At 44.5% G+C, this 23,145-nt stretch overlaps 1 protein-coding gene across 1 annotated transcript in view; it reads right to left on the bottom strand.

Annotated features, from left to right (window-relative positions):
• Positions 1-23,145, bottom strand: part of RALGAPA2 (Ral GTPase activating protein catalytic subunit alpha 2) — a 368,955-nt gene that overhangs the window by 272,789 nt on the left and 73,021 nt on the right. The gene's annotated exons all lie outside the window — the stretch shown is intronic.

The raw sequence follows: 23,145 nt of genomic DNA, 5'->3' as shown, positions 1-23,145 counted from the left end.
CCAGTGGAAGGGGGCCACTCTCCTTTACATGCCTTCAGTTCCTATGGGACTACGGTTAGGGGGTGGGAAGGGATAAATCTGAAAGGGACAGATTTAGGGGGTTGGAAAAAACAGACTCAAAGCTCGTCTCTAGACTGGAAGCTCGTTATGGGCAGGGAATGAGTCCTGTTATAGTATACTCTCCCAAGAGCTTAGTACAGTGCTCTGCACGCAGTAACAATAATTATTATGGTATTTGTTTAGCGCCTACCATGTGCCAAGAACTGGTCTAAGCGCTGGGGGAGATACAAGGAAATCAAGTTGGACAGTCCCTATCCCACATGGGGCTCACAGTCTGAATCACCATTTGTTTTAACAGATGAGGTAACTGAGGCACGGAGAAGTGAAGTGACTTGCCCAAAGCAGACACGTGACAGAGCTGGGGTTAGAACCCATGACCTCTGACTCCCAATAATTATGACTGAAATGGGATAAAGGAGAAAGTAGTGTTAACACAGTAAATGGAAAGGGGGGAGGAGGAAGAGGAATGTAGTGGAGGGAGGAATATGGGAAACAGTGTGACCTAGTGAAAAGAGCACAGGCCTGGGAATCTGAGGACCTGGGTTCTAATCCCAATTCCTCCACTTGTCTGCTGGGTGACCTTGGGCAAGTCACTTCACTTCTCTGTGCCTCAGTTACCTCATCTGTAAAATGGAGATTAAGACTGTGAGCCAACCTCGTAGCTATCCCAGTACAGTGTCAGACACTTAACAGATGCCATTTGACAAAAGAAAGAAACAGTGAAAAAACAACAACTTTGAAGTCCTCCACACACACTTTCCCCATTGGCAGACGATCCAAGCCACAATCGTTCACCTAAAAGCCTGCTGCTCCAGAGAGGATAAGGATCCCTCTACTAAGAGCTGGGAAGAGGAGCACAAGGCCTGAGAATCCCTGGGTAGCCTGGCTTTGGGGTTGGATTCAAACTGTGGATGGACCTTAGTTTGCCTAGAATGGTTCTAGATTCTAACAGGCCTACAAGAAGGCATGAGGGCACAATGCTTTACTAGCAAGAAAGGATAAAGTGGGGAGGGGAAGAGAGTTGGCCTAAATAGAATCTGGAGCTTTGCTGCCGTCATGGAGAAAACTACTAGATTTGGCCCTCATCTTCATACCTCCCCAGAGATACTAAAAATCTATCATCAGCACAAGAGCAAATATAGGCAGCAGTGTTTCCCTAAATCCTAGACTTTGCTAGTATGGAAGTGCTCCGAGTCTAAAATGCCTAAACATAAAACAACATGTTTCGATGGAAAGGGCCCTGTAGGTGATTATTTCATTCATTCATTCATTCATTCATTCAATTGTATTTATTGAGCGCTTATTGTGTGCAGAGCACTGTACTAAGCGCTTGGAAAGTACAATTCAGGAATAGAGAGAAAATCCCTGTCCACACAGGGCTTAAAGTCTAGAGGCGGGGAGATAGACATTGAAATAAGTACACAGGCATCACTTCAAATAAAGAGAATTACAGTTATATACACATCAAAACAAGTACACAGGCATCAATATGAATAAATAGAATTATAGATATCCACGTAAGTGCTGTGGGGCAGGGAGAGGTAGGGAAGAGCAAAAGGAGCGAGTCAAGGTGATGTGGAAGGGAGGGAGAGCTGAGGAAAGGGGGGGGGGTCAGTCTGGGAAGGACTCTTGGAGGAAGTGTGCCTTCAGTAGGGCTTCGAAGGGGGGAAGAAGGATTGTTTGGCGGATTTGAGGAAGGAGGGCATTCCAGGCCAGAGGTAGGACCTGGGCCAGGGGTCGACGGTGGGACCGGCAAGATGGAGGCACAGTGAGAAGGTAAGCGGCACCAGAAGAGTGGAGTGTGCGGGCTGGGATGAGGAAGGAGAGAAGGGAGGTGAAGTAAGAAGGGGCAAGGTGATGGAGAGCTTTGATGCCAATAAAGAGGAGTTTTTGTCTGATACAGACGTTGATAGGCAACTGGAGATTTTTGAGGCGGGGGGGGGGTGACATGCTCTGAACATTTCTGTAGAAAGATAACCCGGGCAGCAGATTGAAGTATGGACCCAAGTGGGGAGAGGCAGGAGGTTGTTATTTCACAACAAATGGGTGACGGGCTACAGTAATGAAACCTAGAAATCCACACTTACCTACAACTGTCCTATTTTTAACCTAAGCTACTTTTCTTCAGTAAGTACCCAGAAAATTCCTCATAACCCTTCGATTTAACAGAGTATGGAAAAATTAGCTATACTTTCAAGTGAACTGGGGCAAGGTGAGGAGGCGATCAGAAAATACGTAGTAGTTAAGGTCCTGATCCTGAATCCCATACCAACATTAACCACTCCAGCGGAAATCAAAGTTTGCTGTTGACTCTATCGATCTAATTAATGGATCAATTCAGGGGGTCTGAATTAGAGAAGCAGCGTGGCTTAGTGGAAAGAGCACAGGCTCGGGAGTCAGAGGTCGTGGATTCTAATCCCGCCTCTACCACTTGTCAGCTGTGTGACTTTGGGGAAGTCACTTAACTTCTCTGTGACTCAGTTACCTCATCGATAAAATGGGTTTAAGACTGTGACCCTCACGTGGGACAACCTGATAACCTTGTATCTACCCCAGCACTTAGAACAGTGCTTGGCACATAGTAAGTGCTTAAATACCATTATCATTATTATTATTATAATAATCATTTCAACCTTATGAGGATTTTTTTCCAGTATATTTTAAGAATAAAACCACTTGAATTAATTAAGAGTGTGGCCTCCCAGACAGCTCCACTATTTCTTGTAGTCTCCAAAAGGCAACATCTCCTGGATATGACTGAAAGCTTGAATTCTTGTCCTCAAATAAAGCTAATAACTTGAGCAAAATGTGAGTTAATAGCGGAGGCTGAAAGAAAAGCAGCTCTAGTCTTTTTGTGCCATCTTTTGCCAAAACAAAAATGATGTTAGCCTCGCTGTGTGTTACTATTTTTCCAGAAACAAATTATAAATCCTTACAAAAAGATGAGCAGAAGAAACAATGTAAAGACAAACAGGTGTATTGGTTTAAAGAATGTAATCTGAAATCAGCAGCCTGAAAACAGTAGTGAGAAAAGCCTCAAATTGAAACAATTCAATCTGAGCAGTTGATCACTGAGCTTCCACTTAGCAGTCAACGGCTTATACTGAGTGAGGTTGTACTTCAAAGTGAACTTAAAATGACGGAGCTATCCCATTCCACAGTTCATCATACTGAAGTAAAAAATTCACATCTCACAAATCTAGCTCAGGACAGAAGAACATGCATGGCTTTAATGATGTAATAATAATGTTGGCATTTGTTAAGCGCTTACTATGCGCAGAGCATTGTTCTAAGCGCTGGGGTCAGATACAGGGTGATCAGGTTGTCCCACGTGAGGCTCACAGTTAATCCCCATTTGACAGATGAGGTAACTGAGGCACAGAGAAGTGAAGTGACTTGCTCACAGTCACACAGCTGACAATTGGCAGAGCCAGGAGTCGAACCCATGACCGCTGTCTCGAAGCCCAGGCTCTTTCCACTGAGCCACGCTGTAATGTATTTCCTGCCTGACTCCTGGAAACATAATCTAACCTTGGCTTCACCGGCACTGTCCTCTCCTGCTTCTCCTAGCTCTCTGGCCTCTTTGACAGGCTCCTCCTCCTCTGCCTCCCAACCTCTAAATGTGAGAGTCTCTCAAGACTCAGTTCTGGGTCCCCTTCTTATCCTCTTATCTACACCCACTCCCACGGAGAACTCATTTGCTCCTATGGCTTCAACTATTAGCTCTACGAGGATGATTTCAAAATCTGTATCTCCAGCCCTGATCTTTCTACTTCTCTGCAGTCTCATATTTCCTCCTGTCTTCAGAACATTCATTCATTCAATAGTATTTACTGAGCGCTATATGCAGAGCACTGTACTAAGCGCTTGGAATGTGCAATCGGTAACAGATAGAGACGGTCCCTGACCTTTGACGGGCTTACGGTCTAATCGGGAGAGACGGACAGACAAGAACAATGGCAATAAATAGAATCAAGATGAATAGAATCAACAACATCTCTGCTTGAGTGTCCCGCCGACACCTCAAACTTAACAAGCCCAAAATAGAACACCTCATCTTCACACCAAAACCCTATTCTCATCCTGACTCTCCCAACACTGTGGACAAAACCACCATCCTCCCTGTCTCAAAAGCCCATAGCCTTAACATTATCAATCCATCGGCAGAAGTCAGAGGACCTAGGTTCCGATCGTTTCTGCTATATGCACTTGGCCAAGTCACTTAACTTCTCGGAGTTTCAGTTCCCTCATCGGTGAAATGAAGATCTGAAAATCTGTTCTCCCTCCTGCTTAGACTGTGAGCCCCGTGTCATTATCTTGTAACCAACCCAGCATAGCGCTTATTATAGAGCTTGGCCTTTAGTGCTTAACAAATACCGTCATTATAATTCCATCCACCTTGACTACCGCATCATCCTCCTTACTGACCTCCTGCTCTCCCCACTTCAATCTGCTGCTTGCATCACTTTTCTAAAATACCGTTCAGTCCATATTTCCCCACCTCCAGTGGCTGCCCATCCACCTCTATATCAAACAGAAACTCCTTACCATTGGCTTTAACGCACTCTTGCCCCCTTATACCTCACCTCGCTACTCTCCTACTGCAACTCATCATGTTAACTTTGCTCCTGTAACACCAAGCAACTCACGTCTATCTCACTCCTGATCCAATGTCCACATCCTGCTTCTGGCCTGGAGTTCCCTCCCTCTTCATATCCAACAGACCATCACTTTTCCCACCTTCAAAGCCTTATTAAAACCACATCTCCTCCAAGAGGCCTTCTCCAACTAAGCCCTCCCTTCCTTTACTCCCTCTCCCTTCTGCCCTGCCCTTGCAATTGAGTTTGGACCCTTTATTCACTCCACACTCAGTTCCACAGCACTTATGTACATAGCCAGAACTTACAGTAACATCCGTCTCCCCCCTCTACACCGTAACCTCCTTGTGGACAGAGAACATGTCCACTAATTCTGCTATGAATATGTCTTCTAACTCTGATATATGGTATTCTCTCAGGTGCTTAGTACACAGTAAGTGTAGTACACTCAGTACCCTCTGCACATAGTAAGCAATCAATAAATCCGATTGACTACCTCTCCCACTAGATCATACACACTACTATCCTGTCTCACAAGTCCAGAGCTTGGCATTATCCTCTGCTCATCTCTCATTCAACTCGCATATTCAGTCTGTCACCGTATCCTGTCAGTTCAACTTTCACGACATCTCTAGAATCCACTCCTTTCTCTCCAGCAAAATTGCTACCTCGCTGATCCAAGCATCTGTCATATCCTGCCTTGACTTTTATATCAGACTCCTCGCTGACCTCCCTGTTTCCTGTCTCTCCTCTCTCTAGTCCATAGTTCATCTTGTTGCCAGGATCATTTTTTGTATGTAAAAAAAAAAAAAAATCAGTTCACATCCCCCACTGATCAAAAAACTCCAATGGATGCCCAGTCATCTCCGTATCAAACATAAACCCCTAACATCAACTTTAAGGCACTTAATTAGGTTTCCCCTTCCTACCGTACCTTGCGGATCAACTGCTCCATCCCAACCCACAGTCTTCACCCACCTACTCACTTTACCTTGACCTCATTTTTTTCCCTGCCGACTCCAGGCACGCATCTTTTTGTTAGCTTGGAACTCCCTCCCACTTCACATGTGGCAGACCATCACTCTCTCCATATTCAAAGCCCTATTAAAATCATATTTCCCCGACTAACCTCTCATTTCCCCACTCTATTCTCCCTCCCTAAGTCACCTATGCATCTGGGTCTGTACCTCTTAATCACTTTGATATTCACCTCGCTCCACCCTATAGCACTCGAGTATATACCCATCTGTAATTTCTGTTAATATCTACCTCCTCAACAAGTCGCTAAGCTCCTTGTGGGCAGAGATCATGTCTACTTACTCTACTGCACTCTACTCTCTCAAACCCGTAGCGCTCAATAAATACCACCGACCGAAGGCAGGTACTTGGTCTACTACTTTTATTACTATCTCCCAGGTGCTAAGAAGATTAGAAGATGCACCCAGGAGATGCTCAATAAATACACCCAACTGATTGACTGGCTGGCTAATGTACTTCACCACTTTGCCGTTTGGCCTGATGCTGAAAGGAATTAAAGTTTGCAAGCCATTTCCCACAACGTATCAGACAATCCTCAGAATTTACCCAGGAGATAGTCGGGGAGCTAAATGAAGAATGTCGGTGCCTACATCCTCTTCTAACCAGTCGCCTAGCTTTATTTCTCTCTAGCCTACCTAACCATGCCCTTTTTTTATATACACGCATGCATCCTCTTCCACGGCATCGTCAGCTATACGATCCCAGTGGTCCTGAAAGGAAGCCCCGCACGAGAACATAGTGACGACTCTCAATCGCTCACGAGGATGTAGATTATTTTCAGGAACTTTAAGTGGCTCTGCTGCATTTTGGTTTCGAAAACAGACATTCAGTAATGATGTCTCTTGATACATTATGAGAGACCTCATTCTCACCCACCAGCAACCTCTTACTCAGATCCTCACACCTTCTTGGAAATCCCTGACCCTTCATATCTGACAGATCACTGCTCTGCTCATCTTCTAAGTTCTTTTGAAATCACAGCTCCTCCAGGAGACTTTCTCCAAACAATTTCTAATCCCCTTACTTTATATCCCTCTACACTTCAGCACTTCTGCTGCAACTAAAAGTACTAGGGCATTCATACACATCCTCAGCACTCACAGACATATAACTACACTCTATTTCATCCTATCTGAAATATATTTCGGTGTCTATCTTCTGCACTACTGTGTCTCTTACGCTCCTCGAGGACATGGATCAATCATATTTAATAATTTTAATAATGTTGGCATTTGTTAAGCCCTATGTGCATTTATTGAGCATTTATTGCATACAGAGCACTGTATAGTTCAAATTTATTGAATACTTACTGCACATACAGAGTACTGTACTCAGCGTTTGAGAGAGCACAATTTAACAATATAATAATAATAATGTTGGTATTAGTTAAGCGCTTACTATTCATTCATTCATTCAATAGCATTTATTGAGCACTTACTATGAGCAGAGCACTGTACTAAGCGCTTTACTATGTGCAGAGTACTGCTCTAAACGTTGGGGTAGATACAGGGTAATCAGGTTGTCCCATGTGAGGCTCACAGTCTTAATCCCCATTTTATAGATGAGGTAACTGAGGCACAGAGAAGTTAAGTGACATGTCCACAGTCACACAGCTGACAAGTGGCAGAGCTGCGATTCGAATCCATGACCTCTAACTCCCAAGCCCGTGCTCTTTCCACTGAGCCACGCCGCTTCTCGGATATAACTGAGTTGGTAGACACAATCCCTGCCCAGAATGATCTTAGAGTCTAGAGGAGGAGACAGACATTAATATGAATAAGTAAATTAAGGATAATGATAATGACATGATAATAATATGATGGCATTTGTTAAGCGCTTCCTATGTGCCAAACACTGTTCCAAGCGCTAGGGTAAATATAAGGTTATTAGATTGTCCCAAGTGGGGCTCACAGTCTTAATCCCCATTTTACAGATGAGGTAACTGAGGCACAGAAAAGTTAAATGACTTGCCCAAAGTCTCAGAGTTGACTAGTGGCGGAGCCGGGATTAGAACCCACGACCTCTGACTCCCAAGCCCGGGCTCTTTCCACTGCTTCTCGGATATGTTCTTAAGTGCTGTGGGACCGACAGGGGGTGAATAAAGGGAATAAATCCAAGGGCGAGGGGGCCACTTGGAGTGGGAGAAAAGAAAATGAGAAGCTTAGGCACGGGCAGCCTCTTGGAGATGTGCCTTCTATAAAGCTCTGAAGCACTTGGGAGAGTATAATACAACACAGTTGAAAGACAAGTTCCCTACCCACAAGAGCTCACATCTAATAATTCTACTGAACTCTCCTAGGTGTTTAGCACAGTGTTCTGTATTCAGTAGTTACTAAATACTTTCGATTGAATGACTACCCACATAATAATAATAATATAGTATTTAAGAGCTTACTACGTACCAGATACTGTTCTAAGTGCACCACTTGTCAGCTGTGTGACTCTGGGCAAGTCACTTGACTTCTCTGAGCCTCAGTTACCTCATCTGTAAAATGGGATCAAGACTGTGAGCCCCACGTGGGACAACCTGATCACCTTGTATCCCTCCAGCGTTTAGAACAGTGCTTTGCACATAGTAAGCGCTTAACAAATACCACTGTTATTATTATTATTATAAGGAGTTCTGTTTTGGACATGTTAAGTCCGAGGCATCGGTGGGACATCCAAGCAGAGATGTCTGGAAGGCAGGAGGAAATGTGAGACTGCAGAGAAGGAGAGAGATCAGGATGATTTGGGAATCATCCGCACAGAGGAGACAGTTGAAGCCACAGGAGCAGATGAGTTCTCCAATAATAATAATAATAATAATAATGTTGGTATTTGTTAAGCGCTTACTATGTGCACAGCACTGTTCTAAGCGCTGGGGTAGATGCAGGGTAATCGGGTTGTCCCACGTGAGGCTCACGGTTAATCCCCATTTTACAGATGAAGTAACTGAGGCACAGAGAAGTTAAGTGACTTGCCCAGTCACACAGCTGACAAGTGGCAGAGCCGGGAATCGAACCCATGACCTCTGACTCCCAGGCCCGGGCTCTTTCCACTGAACCACGCTGCTTCTCTAAGAGAGTGGATGTAGATGGAGAATAGAAGGGGAGCCAAGACTCAACCTTGAGGGACACCTACAGTTAGGGGGTGGGAGACAGAGGAGGAGCCCACGAAAGACAGTGAGAATGAGTGGCCAGAAAGACAGAAGAGTCAGGAGAGGACAGCGTCAGTGAAGTCGCGATCGGATAATGTTTCCACGAGAAGGGGGCGGTTGCCAGTGCCGAAGACAGTTGAGGGGTCGAGGAGGATCAGGATGGAGTAGAGGCTGTTGCATCTAGTAAGGAGGAGCTCACCACCTTTGTGAGCGTGGTTCTCTGAAGCGAAGGGGACGGAAGCCAGATCGGAGGGGGTCAGGAGAGAACTGGAGTAGAGGAAATTGAGACAGCAGGCGTAGACAAGGAGCTCAAGGAGTTTGGAGAGCAATGGTAGGAGGCTCTTGGACAATCACAACTGTTGAAATTTTGGTTAAACTGACTCAACCCAGGAGAATGGTACCACCGAGTAGGCTGACAAACTAATTAGATGTTCATCTTAACTCTCAAGGGTGTTTCAGGGTGCCCCGAAGATTCTATCTTCACGCCGCATTTTTCCGAGCATGAATCCACCGGCTGAGCTCGTCTGGTATCTTTGAACCGTAATTGCTCCAGACTCTGTCTGAAGGCTTATCCCAGCGGGTAAGGGGAGATCTGAGATCAGATTATGGTGGCTCTTCTATTTCAGACGACATTATGAAAGTCCCTGGTCACTGGGTGTGGTGTGTTGAGGGCGCAGCAGTATTTACACGCCTCAGGATGTGAAGACACTGCCCCATAAACCAAACAGCCCCACTCCTTGGGTTGAGAAACACCCGAGTCCTGTCTCAATAGCAAGGAGACGGCCGGCTGCCACCGATGTGACTCAGTCACAGTAGCCTACGGGGACCCGGAGAAATCCATTTCAACGGTTGATGATGCAATTTGGACTGTGACGGTCAACTGTGGGCACAATCTATCGAGAGGCAATGTTTCGTCAGCTCCAGCACGTGGTAATGGGCTTGACGAGCTCCTTAATAATTACTTACTCTATTACATAAACACTGATTTACATTCCTATTAATCAGAAGCATTTATTGAACACCCCACTAGGCTGTAAGCTCGTTACGGGCAGGGGATGTGCACACTCAATCGATACGACTGATCGATCGCTTTGCGCGAGGCACTGTACTGGGAGAGTACAGCAGTTGATACAATATAACCCCTTTTCCTTCTTCACCTTCGTGTCTGTAATTTCCTACATATGCAATCCATCACTAAATCCTATCAGTTCCACCTTCACGACATCGCTAAAATCCGCCCTTTCCTCTCCATCCAAACTGCTACCATGTTAATATAATCACTTATCCTATCCCACCTTGATTACTGTATCAGCCTCCTTGCTGACCTCCCAGCCTCCTGTCTCCCCCACTCCAGTCCACACTTCACCCTGCTGCCCAGATGATTTTTCTACAGAAATACTCAGGACACGTTTCCCCACTCTTCAAGAAACTCCGGTGGTTGCCCATCCACCTCCGCATCAAACAAAAACTCACCATTGACTTCAAAGCACTCAAACACCTTGCCCCCTCTAATCTCACCTCACTCCTCTCTTAGTACAACCCAGCCTGCACACTTGGCTCCTCTAGCGCTAACCTTCTCACTGTTCCTCTATCTCATCGCCGACCCCTCGCCCACGTCCTGCCCCTGGCCTGGAACGCCCTCCCTCCTCAAATCCGACAGTTACTCTCCCCATGTTCAAAACCATACTGAAGGCACATCTCCTCCAAGAGGTCTTCCCTGACTCAGCCCTCCTTTCCTCTTCTCCTACTCCCTTCTGCAGTGCCCTGACTTGCTCCTTTTATTCATCACCCCTTCCAGCCCCATAGCGCTTACATACAGATCTGTAATTTATTTATTTGTATTGATGTCTGCCTCCCCCTCTAGACTCTGAGCTCGTTGTGGGCAGGGAATGTGTCTGCTTATTGTTATACTGTACTGTCCCAGGCGCTTAGTATAGTGCTTTGCACATAGTATGAGCTTAATACAATTGAGTGAATTTATTTTAATGTCTGTGTCTTGCCTAGAACATACACTCCTTGAAGATAGGGATCATGTCTTCTAAGCCCACCATACTCCCTCAAGAGCTTAATACGGTGGTCTGTAAACAGAATTAGTACTACAGATTGATAAGTATGACATGACATGCCTTGAGGAGATTACTCATTCAGTAATTGCGACCACGCTCCCTGAAGATGGTCAACTTGGTCCAGAAATTAAAACCATTTTGCAATCTAACCCACATATGCTCAAATTAGATCTGACAAATAATAATGTTACCATTTCCTTGGATAGATGTGGAGCTTTTCCTCCTAGGAGGAAACCGTTCTGCAATTCTTACTCTCTGGAAAACAAAACCCTGCATAACATACTGTGAAAAGTCTACAGAATTGAAAACAATGATCAAAACTGAATGTTGTCACTAATGCCCTAAAGATTTCCAGGAAATGATTTCAAAGAATCCCAGCAAATCTGTCCCTTTAGCTTTGTCTCTGCTAAATGGAAATTGAACATGCTAGCCCTTCCCTTGACCTATCATTTCCACCTATTATTTCTCTTATCGGACCCACAGCTCGGCTAAATAGTAAGATCACCGTCAGGAATCAAAGAAAATAAAATGACTTTGAAAAAATAACAGGTCCAAATAATATTGGGTAAACACTTAACCACAGTCCAGAGCTGTACGGATCTTTCAATTTAGCCAGAAGTAATGCATTCTGAATTAGTCACATTAAACCCTGGAATTTATTAAACTGATCCTTTTGCTTTGATGACATTTGCCCCTTTGTATTTGCATTTCCGAAGTTTCTGACCCTTTGTGTGCGTTTTCATTTGCACAATTATTGATCTTTCTGTTTTATATGCTAAACATTCTATCCGTTCTCAAGTATATAATTAATTTCAACATCACAATGTTGAATCTCCTACTGAGGACAAACAAGCTTCAGTCCTGTCATTTCTGGTGTATTTTTGAGGTGCAGGAGGAAGCCACGGTGTAAACACAGAGCCGAAAACGGCAGACTGATTGCGAAGGTCAGCCCTGGTTGTTCTGCAGTGCTTGGAACTGCCTTTCCCTGGTGCGTTTCTCCTTCGCTGCAGCAGTGCGTTTGACCTCAAAGGACTGAACCGCCTGATGGCAGATCTGGAGCCCACGGGGTCTGTCCTGCGCAGCAAGTTTCCAGATGCTAGTATCGGTGGAGCGCACCCTCGGCTTGGTCTTCCAGTAAGTCTTCATACCCGTTCCCCAGGCTGAGCGCTCCACAGAAGACTGTCTTGAGAATCCTTCTGTCATCCAGGCAGACTAGATGACCGTATCTTCCCCTCTGAGTTTTGATTGTCATCACCTCAGTCCCTGGGATCCCACAACGCTACGGGACTCCGGTGTCTGAGATACGATCTGGCCATTTGATGCCGGCTTTCTGTCTCCCACAGCGCAGATGGAACCGATGGCGTTGCTTCAGATCCTGTCGGCTTGGTGTCCGTGCCACGGTTACACAATAACGTTAGGATGACAACGGCATGGCAGACCTTAATCTCTGTTTTTAGGCTGACTCCTCTTACATTTCAGAGCCGAGGTATCCGCTTTTCAGAAGCCCAGCTGGCCAGGCCAATGCGTCCTGAGATATTTTCCTCAATAACAGGAAATTTGTGAAAGCATGGGGTTTTTCTATGGTATTTAAGTGCTTATTACATGTCAGGCGCTGTACTAAGTGCTGGGGTAAATACAAACCAACCAGGTCGGCCATAGTCCACGTCCCACCTGGGGCTCACAGTATGAATTCCCATTTTACAGATGAGGTAACTGAGGCACAGATGAATTAAGAGAGTTGCCCAAGGTCATGCAAGGAACAAGTGGCAGAGCCAAGATCAGAACCCAGGTCCTCTAATGTTGGTATTTGTTACGCGCTTACTATGTGCCGAGCACTGTTCTAAGCGCTGGGGGAGATACAGGGTCATCAGGTTGACCCACGTGAGGCTCACAGTTAATCCCCATTTTACAGATGAGGGAACTGAGGCACAGAGAAGTTAAGTGACTCGCCCACAGTCACACAGCTGACAAGGGGCAGAGCCGGGAGTCGAACTCATGACCTCTGACTCCGAAGCCCGGGCTCTTTTCCACTGAGCCACGCTGCTTCCCATGCTCTACGCACCAGGCCACACTGCTTCTCTTCCCCAAGTAAGCAGACTTTTTTCTAAACTGAATGTTATCAAGGGTTAACTGTGAAGCAGGAGTTGTAGGGTAGATTATGACTGAAGCACTGATGTGGGTTCTTTTAAAAATGTTAGCCCAAAACTGTTCATCACTTCATGCAAAGCATTTAGTGAGAAAAATCCAATTCTTATACAAAATGATAACAGCACTAAACCATTCTCAAATTTAACTTTACATATTAGTCATGGGTGTGATTTTTCTTGCTGCTTTATCCAAGGGAAGAAATTTGGGGGAATCACTGTGAAATGCATCATTTTAAAAACAGGAATGAGCCCTGCTCTTTTTCTGAAGGGGAAATAGACAGATACCCATAAGAGCCAGGGACAGTTGTTCTTCCAGAGAAAGAAAGAAATTCCTGAAGGTGACTATCCGATCGTTTCATTAATCTGTGGTCAGAATGCACGCCCAGATGCCAACGTTACAAATGAAGGCTGTGTTTATGCTATACTCTTTAGGTATTTAGAATGATTCAGTCTAACACAGCACAGATATTTTTATGGTAGTTGTTAAGCGCTATGTGCCAGGCATTGTACTAACTGCTGGGGTAGATACAAGGTAATTCACAGTCCCACATGAGACTCATAGTCTTCATCTCCATTTCACAGATGAGGAAACTGAAGCAGAGAAAATTTAAGTGACTTGTCCAAGGTCACACAGCAGACAAATGGTGAAGCTGGGATTAAAACCTAGGTCTTCTGGCTCCCAGCCTGGGCTTTATCCAAGAGGCCATGCTGCTTCATTTATTTTTTGAAGTCACAAGCATAATTATAATACTTCAAATGGGCAATAGGTCTATTTGAGAATGCAATTTCTTGTTAAAGATAAAACTGTCTTCTATCCTTTAGTGAAGTGCCCCCAAAAAGGGGTGAGCAATTATTTTGGCCTATGGGCCACTTACCAAGTTTTTTCATTAATTCATTCATTCATGTGCATTTACTGAGCGGTTACTGTGTACAGAACACTAAACTAAGCATTTGGGAGAGTACAATACAACACTGGGCACTTTCCCTACCCACAATGAGCTTAAAGTCTAGAGGGGTGGAGACGGACATTAATATAAATTTCAGATATGTACATAAGTGCTGCGAGGCTGGGAGGGAGGTAAGGTACAAAGGGAGTAAGTCAGGGAAAAGGAATGCTTCATTAATTTTTAAGTAGCTGCTCAGTAGCAGAAATTGAAGGGTGCAAATTTGAAATCCAGGGTTTCCCCCGAGCCGAGCCAACTACGCAAAGCCTTGCCTACCACTGATTTTCAGGTTGTGGCAGCCAGGAGTTGGCTAACGGTATTTGCTGGGGCCAGTTTAAGTCATTTGGTAGGCCTGATCCATCTTTGGACTACACTTTGCCCATTCAGTTCCAAAAAATATTGATAAGAAATAAAAAAGAGAAAACTAAGGAAAATTCACTCTGATGCAGCACCATTTTATAAAATCACATGCTAACATGAGCTTTGGATATATCCGAAAATCAACTAATCAGTTTTTATGTATTGAGCATTCACTGTGTGTAGAGTACTAAACTAAGCATTTCATTCATTCATTAAATAGTATGCATTGAGCGCTACCTATGTGCAGAGCGCTGTACTAAGCGTTCGGAATGGACAATTCGGCAAAGATAGAGACAATCCCTGACCAATGACGGGCTCACAGTCTAATCGGAGGAGACAGATGACAGAGCAAAACGGAACGAAACAAAAACGATATTATCATGATAAATAGAATCAAGGGGATGTACACCTCATTAACAAAATAAATAGGGTAATAAATAATATACACACAAATGAGAGTGCTGAGGGGAGAGGGAGGGGAGGGGACCAGAGTGAAAGGCGGCTCAGCTGAGGGGAGGTGACGGGGGAAGGGGCAGGAGCAGAGGGTGGAGGAGGAGCAGAGGGAAAAGGGGGGAGCTCAGTCTGGAAAGGCCTCTTGGAGGAGGTGAGCTCTCAGTAGGGAGAGTACGCTATTACAGCGTTGGTAGACATGTTTCCTGCCCACAGAGAGCTTACAGTCTCAGAGAGATTGAAATACACAGAGTTTTAAATTGGAGGCGAAATTGTCCGTCAGATTATAAACTTCATTGGAGGGTCAACTCCAAGGATGTGGGATCTGTCTCATTTCTATTGCATGTTCCCAAGTACCTAGTAGTGGTGAGGAAGTGTTAATTCAGTATTGCCCACACAAAAGATGCTCAGTGCTGAGCTCCACACACCGCAGATGCCGAAAACAGTGCTCAGCATACGGGAGAAGCTAATTTAGAGGGCCCAGTGACAAACCAAAAGCCCAAAATCTATATGCAGCCTACTGGCCTGGGATTGAGAAATACTGAGTAGATCAAACTGCACCTGCTTAATGGCTGAAGCAAGGTTCTTTGCTGAAGCTGAAGAGATTATTTAGTAGGGCCAGAGGGAGCGCACCAAGAAATTAAAATATTAAAATATGAAAGGTTCAAAGAAAAACTCTAAAGTAAGGACAAAAAATGAATGGCTTTAAGAGACGAAGTCATTTTCGGAGGATATGGGCTGCTGAAGATTTGATCTCGAAATGATGCTTTAAATTAAGGCATATCAAGAGGCCCGATGAGGTTCCTAAGTCCGTACATCAAGGTAGCCTTCCGTTTTTGCATATCAAGAGGCCCGATGATGTTCCTAAGACTGTACATCAAGGTAGCCTTCCATTTCAAGGTAACAAATATTAGAAGTAGGAACTGAAGAATGTGCTGGATAACGACGGTTACAAATTGTACTGCAGCAAGGTCAAGAAGCAGACCGGCTAGACCCGTTGAAAAGACAGACATTCTGCTGCTTGATAAACTTTACAAAACGGAAGATCATTGACACTGCTGTTCTTAATGGAAGTATCCCAAGAGGATAAATAAGTGTAGATTGAGAGTCTGAATGTGGAACTAAAACAGATGTGGAGAATGAAATTCCTTAAAGTATCATCCTAGTGGTCAGGGTAATTCCACATTCCCCAGTTTAAACATCTAAAGGAATTCACTGCATCGTCATTCATGAACTCGTTGATTCAAGAGTATTTATTGAGCGCTTACTATGTACACAGCACTGTACTAAGCACTTGGAATGTACAATTCGGCAACAGAGACAATCCCTGCCCAATGACGGGCTCACAGTCTAAATGGGGGAGACAGACAGCAAAGCAAAACAAACCAAAACAAAAGAACATCATCATTCGACACCACCGACCAGGTACTTCTGGTGTGCAAAATGCATTTTAGGAAATAAGGAAAAGAAGTAAAAGCAACCAATCCATACAATTGGAGATGCTCAAATTGTACTCATTATTAGGCATTGCACTAAATAATAATTAATAATAACTATGGTATTTGTTAAGTGCTTACTATATTGTCAGGCACCATACTGAGCGCTGGGGTGGATATCAGCAAATCAGGTTATACACAGTCCCTGTCCCATGTGGGGCTCACGGTCTCAATCCCCGTTTTACAGATGAGGGAACTGAGGCACAGAGTAGTAAAGTGACTTGCCCAAGGTCACACAGCAGACACGTGGCAGAGCCAGGATTAAAACTCAAGACTTTCTGACTCCCAGGCCTGTGGTCTACCCACTAGAGAACAGCAAAAAGTAATAGCGTCAGACCATACGACAAACAAGCCAAATTATATCAGTATGGCAACGATTCAGAGGGTGGAATCATCGGATACAGTAACATAACCAGTAGATTTTCTTTCCCCCTCTACAAGAGACCATTACAGCACTTCTGGCTTCTGTCCATAATGTGATACAAGTGTTAAAAATCAGATTACTTGGGGAAAACTGAAATTGATAATTGATCATGATGTTTCAAAACTCACATATGATAAAAGTCCAGTGATTTGATAGTCTCAACCAAGGCAAACTGAACATTGAGCAACCTGCCCTGTGAGTCGTGGCCTAATGGATAAAGCATGGGTCTGGGAGTCAGAGAACCTGGGTTCTAATCCCGGCTCCACCACTTGTCTGCCGGATGACAAGCGCGAGGAGGCTGATGCAGTAATCGAGATGGGATAGGATGAGTAAGTCGATGAAGGAGGCTGTAGTTTGAATGAAGAGGAGTGGGCGGATTTTAGCAATGTCATGAAGGTCGAACCAACAGGATTGAGTAACAGATTGACTATGCAGGTTCATTCACTCATTCATTCGATCGTACTTATTGAGCGCTTACTGTGTGCAGAACACTGTACTAAGTGCTTACCCTATTTATTTTAATGAGGTGTACATCCCCTTGATTCTATTTATCATGATTATGTTGTCTTGTTTTTGTCTGTCTCTCCCGATTGGACTGTGAGCCCGTCGCTGGGCAGGGATCGTCTCTATCCGTTGCCGAATTCTACATTCCAAGCGCTCAGTACAGTGCTCTGCACATAGTAAACGCTCAATAAATACTATTGAATGAATGAATGAAAATACAATTCGTCAACAAAGAGAGACAATCCCTACCCAACAACGGGCTGAACGAAAGAGATGAGTCAAGAAGAACGCTAAGGTTACAGGTTTGTGAGACGGGGGGGGGGAGGGTGGTGCTGTCTACAGTGAGAGGAAAGTCATGGGAAGGACAGGGTTTGGGTGAGAAGATGAGTTCTGTTTTCGACATGTTAAGTTTGAGATGCCTGCAGGACATCCAAGCAGGAAGGAATACGAGACTGCAGAGGAGATCAGGGCTGGAGATGTAAATTTGGGAATCATCCCCAAAGAGACGGTAGCTGAAGCCACGGCGGCAAGTGAGTTCTCCAAGGGAGTCTGTGTAGACGGAGACTACAAGGGGATCCAGAACTGAGTCTTGAGGGGACTTTAAACATCTAAAGGAATTCACTGCATCGTCATTCATGGATTCACTGATTCGACAGTATTTATTGAGCGCTTACTATGTACAGAGCACTGTACTAAGCGCTCAGAATGTACAATGTACAATCACCAGTAGGGGACGGGAAGAAAAGGAGGAGCCTGAGAAAGGAACCGAGAATGAGCAGCCAGAGAGACAGGAGGAGAACCAGACGAGGACAGCGGGACGTAAAGAAGCCGTGTGGCTTCATGGATAGAGCATGGGCCTGGAAGTCCGAAGGACCTGGGTTCTAATCCCGGTTCCGCCACATGCCCGCTGGGTGAGCTTGGGCAAGTCACTTAGCTTCTCTCTGCCTCAGTTACCTCATCTGTAAAAAAAAAAATGGGGATAAGAATGTGAGCCCCATGTGGGACAGGAACTGTGGCCAACGTGATTAACTTGTATCTACCTTCAGCGCTTGGAACAGGGCTTGGCACATAGAAAGCGCTTAACAAGTACCATAATTATTCATTATTATTAGTGTCAGTGAAGCCGAGGTTGGATGATGTTTGAAGTAGACGTGGGTGGTCCACAGTTTAAGACATCCAGCCGGCTTTGGGCATTTTATGTGGGAGTTTAGGTGTGTTGACCCCAAATTTTATCGTGCCCACTATGTTCCAGGTTGCACTTGGTTGGGCCCAAGATGGGGTCTAAAATTTAGAGCTGTGCTGGGTTCTACTATCTTCAGTGAGATGCCACTGCACTGTGTAAGGCAAGGAGTTAATTCTCCAATATTTTAGCAGTCACGTAAAATGAGCTCAACACGATTACATGGGGAAAAGCCGTTGTAAACGCATACACATCCCCACCACATTCTAGCTTACGATATCTGTGCCCTCACAGCCCCACATATCAAAATGTACATCCCTTATTCAGATCTAATAATAATGATAATGTTGGTATTTGTTAAGCGCCTACTATGTGCAGAGCACTGTTCTAAGTGCTGGGGTAGACACAGAGGAATCATGTTGTCCCACGTGGGGCTCACAGTCTTCATCCCCATTTTACAGATGAGGGAACTGAGGCACAGAGAAGTGAAGTGACTTGCCCACAGTCACACAGCTGACAAGTGGCAGATCTGGGATTCGAACTCATGAGCCCTGACTCCAAAGCCCGTGCTCTTTCCACTGAGTCACGCTGCTTAGAACCCAGATCTAGTAGAACTGGGTTCATTATTCCTATAAACGATCCATTGGCTTGTGTTGTAAACACATGAATTTCTTGTGAGAATTAAACTCACCTTATTTACGTTGTTCTGGTTTCACCGAGTTACAAAACACATAAAGCCAGGTTGACTTTCACATCTAGTTTTCTGTTTATTCATGCGGAGAAGGCTACTTACCTTTGCAAATTTTAAAAGTGGTCTCTGAAGAAAATGGGTGTGGTTTTCACTTTAATAACATGAACAAAATTGGAGGGAAGTTATACTTAGCACAGATGAAAATACGCTTTTTATAACCCTTTGTAATCTACTGATGGTTTGTAGGCCTGAAACACTCCAGCGAGTGTCACAAATCCACAGAATGTTTCTTTGCGATGCCTTTTGGAGTTGGATGTTTAACTTCAACTCAAATGCATAAGTCTAGAGCCTCAATTAAATAATAATAATAATGTTGGTATTTGTTAAGCGCTTACTATGTGCCAAACACTGTTCTAAGTGCTAGAGTAGATACAAGGTAATCAGGTTGTCCCACATAGGGCTCACAGCCTTCATCCCCTTTTTACAGATGAGGTAACTGAGGCACAGAGAAGTGAAGTAACTTGCCCAAAGTCACACTGCTGACAAGCGGCAGAGGAGGGATTAGAACCCATGACCTCTGACTCCCAAGCCCGGGCTCTTTCCACTGAGTGCCGCTTCTCATTAAAGTTTAAAGGCCACTGTCAATTCTTTAAAGATATAAGTAAAATGAAATCAGAAGGTTTGTTTCCATTAAACATCACCCCTCTGTAATCATGACTATTGGCTTTGGGGAGGGGGACTGGGAAAGAGCCTCCATTTATGCTTAGAAAAGAATACTTTGGAACAAAAAAACCACCAAATGCTCACCCCAGATACCTGAAACAAAATTAGATAGGTAGGATATTTTCATGTTACAAAAATGTAAACTTCTCTGCAATTAGAAGAATTAAGAGAAAATCATTACCTCTGAGAATGTTTCTCAATATCCAGTTTTAAACTACGCCAAGAATTCTTCCTCTTTTCCAATTTCCTCCCAGACATTATGTTGATCTAATTTAAAACTCACTACCACGGATGGTATTTATTGAATCAGTCTCCTCACTGGCCTAAAACTTCATTCCTCATACTTCTCCCCACTCCTCAAAAACCTCCAGTGGTTTTCCCATTCCTCTCCACATCTAGCAGTAATTCCTGATCACTGCCTTTAAAGCCCTCAGTCGACTCCCTCCTTTCTATTTAACAATTCTCTTCTATCACGACCTCCCCTGCACAGCTACCCTCTTCATTCCTCTCAAGCTGATCTACTCACAGTGCCTTGGACTTGTCTCCCCAACTGCTGACCTCTTACAACCTCCTCCCTTCCTGGAAATCTCACCTCACCTTCAAAGCCTTGCTGAAATCACACCTCCTCCAGGAAGGCTTCCCCCGTCCCGAAATTTGTCTTCCCCCAGTTGAATCTTCCCAACTTTCCTTCCTACTTAGACTGGGAGCCCCATATGGGACAGGAACTGTGTCCTTGACACATTAGTAAGCCTTTAACAAATACAACAATAATTAGAATAATCACTTCAGCACAAGTGGTGCACTTGAGTACTTACAACCATCTGGAACACTTCCGGACAAAAAGACTTAGATACCCTTATTTAAGCACTTAATCGTACACCTATTCACTTCTTTCTCCTATATGTCTCCCCATCTACACTATAAACTCCTCAAAGATAGCGATCATGTCTATTAACTCTATTACAATTACCTAAACACACAATAAGCACTCATTAAATATTCACTGAATGAATGACTGAAGTACTGTAGTAACGTCTTGAGAGATTACAAAAGAAGCAAGATAAACGATCCCTCCCTCCCAAAGTTTACAATCTAATGGAGTGGACAGAAAAAAAAAATATTTACCAACAGAGGCAGCAGTAGGAAGAACGACGATATAATAACTCTTCTTAAGCACTTAAGTCAAGCACTCTCCTCTAAGTGCTGGGGTAAATACAAGTCAATTAGGTCAGACACGGTCCCTGTCCCACATGGGGCCCACAGTCAAAATCAGAGGGAGAACGGATATTGAATCCCCATTCCACGATTGAGGAAACTGAGGCACACAGAAGTTACGTGATCTGCTCGCGATCACACAGCAACCAAACGGTAGAGCCAGTGTTTGTTTTTTCCACTAGGCCATGCTGCTTTCTGCTTGTTGGAGAGGGAAACAGGTAGCCATTTGAGAATTTTGAAGCATAGACATGCAGCAATGTGTATATATGCTGACAGGAGGAGAGAAGGGGGTGCTGATTCAATAGGCTAAACTAAGATATGGCAAGAAGTTGGGTGAGGGTGCTAGCTCTTGGGAGGGTTGATCCTGGAAGTGCTGTACAAGAACCAGTGGGATTTTTTTTAAAACAGTTAAAAGACTATCCACTTGAATTAAATCCACAACCAGGAATTTCAGGATAATAGCTGAACCTTAATTTTCACATTTGAACTAAGATAAATTTTTCTTCAAATGATCTCCACTATCTTGATCCCGGCTCTGCCACTTGTCAGCTGTGTGACGGTGGGCAAGTCACTTAACTTCTCTGTGCCTCAGTTACCTCATCTGTATAATGGGGATTAAGACTGTGAGCCTCGCGAGGGACAACCTGATTACTCTGTATCTAACCCAGCGCTTAGAACAGTGTTCTGCACATAGTAAGCGCTTAACAAATACCAACTCATATTTAAGAGTCCTTGAATTCTATACTTCCCACTCATCTTGCTGGCTTAAAAACAAGTAAATCGTAGGCATGAACAGCACCCTCCTCCTACTCTTAGCTCAGAGAACACATTGAACACACTGTGCTACTAATGAGGCAACGGATGTCCTAAGCACTTCTGTTATGATGACATGGAGAGATAACACAAACAGAGCCACTGTGTCTTCAAAGAGCGGAAGACTAAAGGAGTCTAATCAAGCCTAACAGCCTTCTCTCTTTCTACTGCCCACCCCGCACGCTCCGCTCCTCTGCCTCCCACCTCACCATCCCCCGTTCTCTCCTATCCCACCGTCGACCCCCGGGCCACGTCCTCCCGCGGTCCCGGAACACCCTCCCTCCTCACCTCCGACAATCTAATTCTCTTCCCCTCTTCAAATCCCTACTTAAAACTCACCTCCTCCAAGAGGCCTTCTCAGACTGAGCTCCCCCCTTTTTCCCTCTGCTCCCTCTACCCCCCTTCACCTCTCCGCAGCTAAACCCTCTTCTCCCCCCTTTCCCTCTCCTCCTCCCCCTCCCGTCCCACCCCCTCAGCACTGTAGTAGTCCGTTCGACTGTATATATCTTTATCACCCTATTTATTTTGTTTATTTTGTTTAATGAGATGTACAGCACCCTGATTCTATGCAGTTGCCATTGTTTTTATGAGATGTTCTTCCCCTTGACTCTATTTACTGCCATTGTTCTTGTCTGCCCGTCTCCCCCGATTAGACCGTAAGCCCGTCAAAGGGGAGGGATTGTCTCTATCTGTTGCCGACTTGTATATTCCAAGCGCTTAGTACAGTGCTCTGCACGTAGTAAGCGCTCAATAAATACTATTGAATGAATGAATGAATGAATAAATCTGTCGACCTGTTCATATCCTCGGCTATGTCAGGGAAACCGCTGTTCCTCCATCTTTTCCTTGTAAAATGAAATCAACAATATTAATTTACCTCAACCTCTTTTTCTTGGAGGAATACACAAGATTATAAAGCCTCTGGTAATAATAATAATCATTGTGACATTTGTTATGTGCTTACTATGTGTCAAGCACTACAGTAAATTCTGGAATTAATCCAGTATATATGCAGATCAGACACGGTCCCTGTCCCTCACAGGGCTCACGATCTAAGGGGACAGTGGGAACATTTATTTAACTGTTGTCTGTATTCTTCCAAGCACTTAATACTGGACAAAGTCAGTATTCAATATATACCATTGATCGATTGCTCTCCATTTTACAGATGAGAATACTGAAGCACTGTGACTTGCCCACGGTCCCACAGCAGACAAGTGGCAGAGCTGAGATGAGAAACCAGGGTCTCTGATTCCCAGGCCCACGCTCTTCCAATAGGCCCTGCTGCCTTTCTTAA

This window comes from Ornithorhynchus anatinus, chromosome 1 (genome assembly GCF_004115215.2).
Source record: "Ornithorhynchus anatinus isolate Pmale09 chromosome 1, mOrnAna1.pri.v4, whole genome shotgun sequence".
In the NCBI taxonomy this organism is placed as follows: Eukaryota; Metazoa; Chordata; class Mammalia; order Monotremata; family Ornithorhynchidae; genus Ornithorhynchus; species Ornithorhynchus anatinus.
The sequence above is the reverse complement of the archived record's forward strand: the minus strand, read 5'-3'. Positions and strand labels throughout refer to the sequence as shown.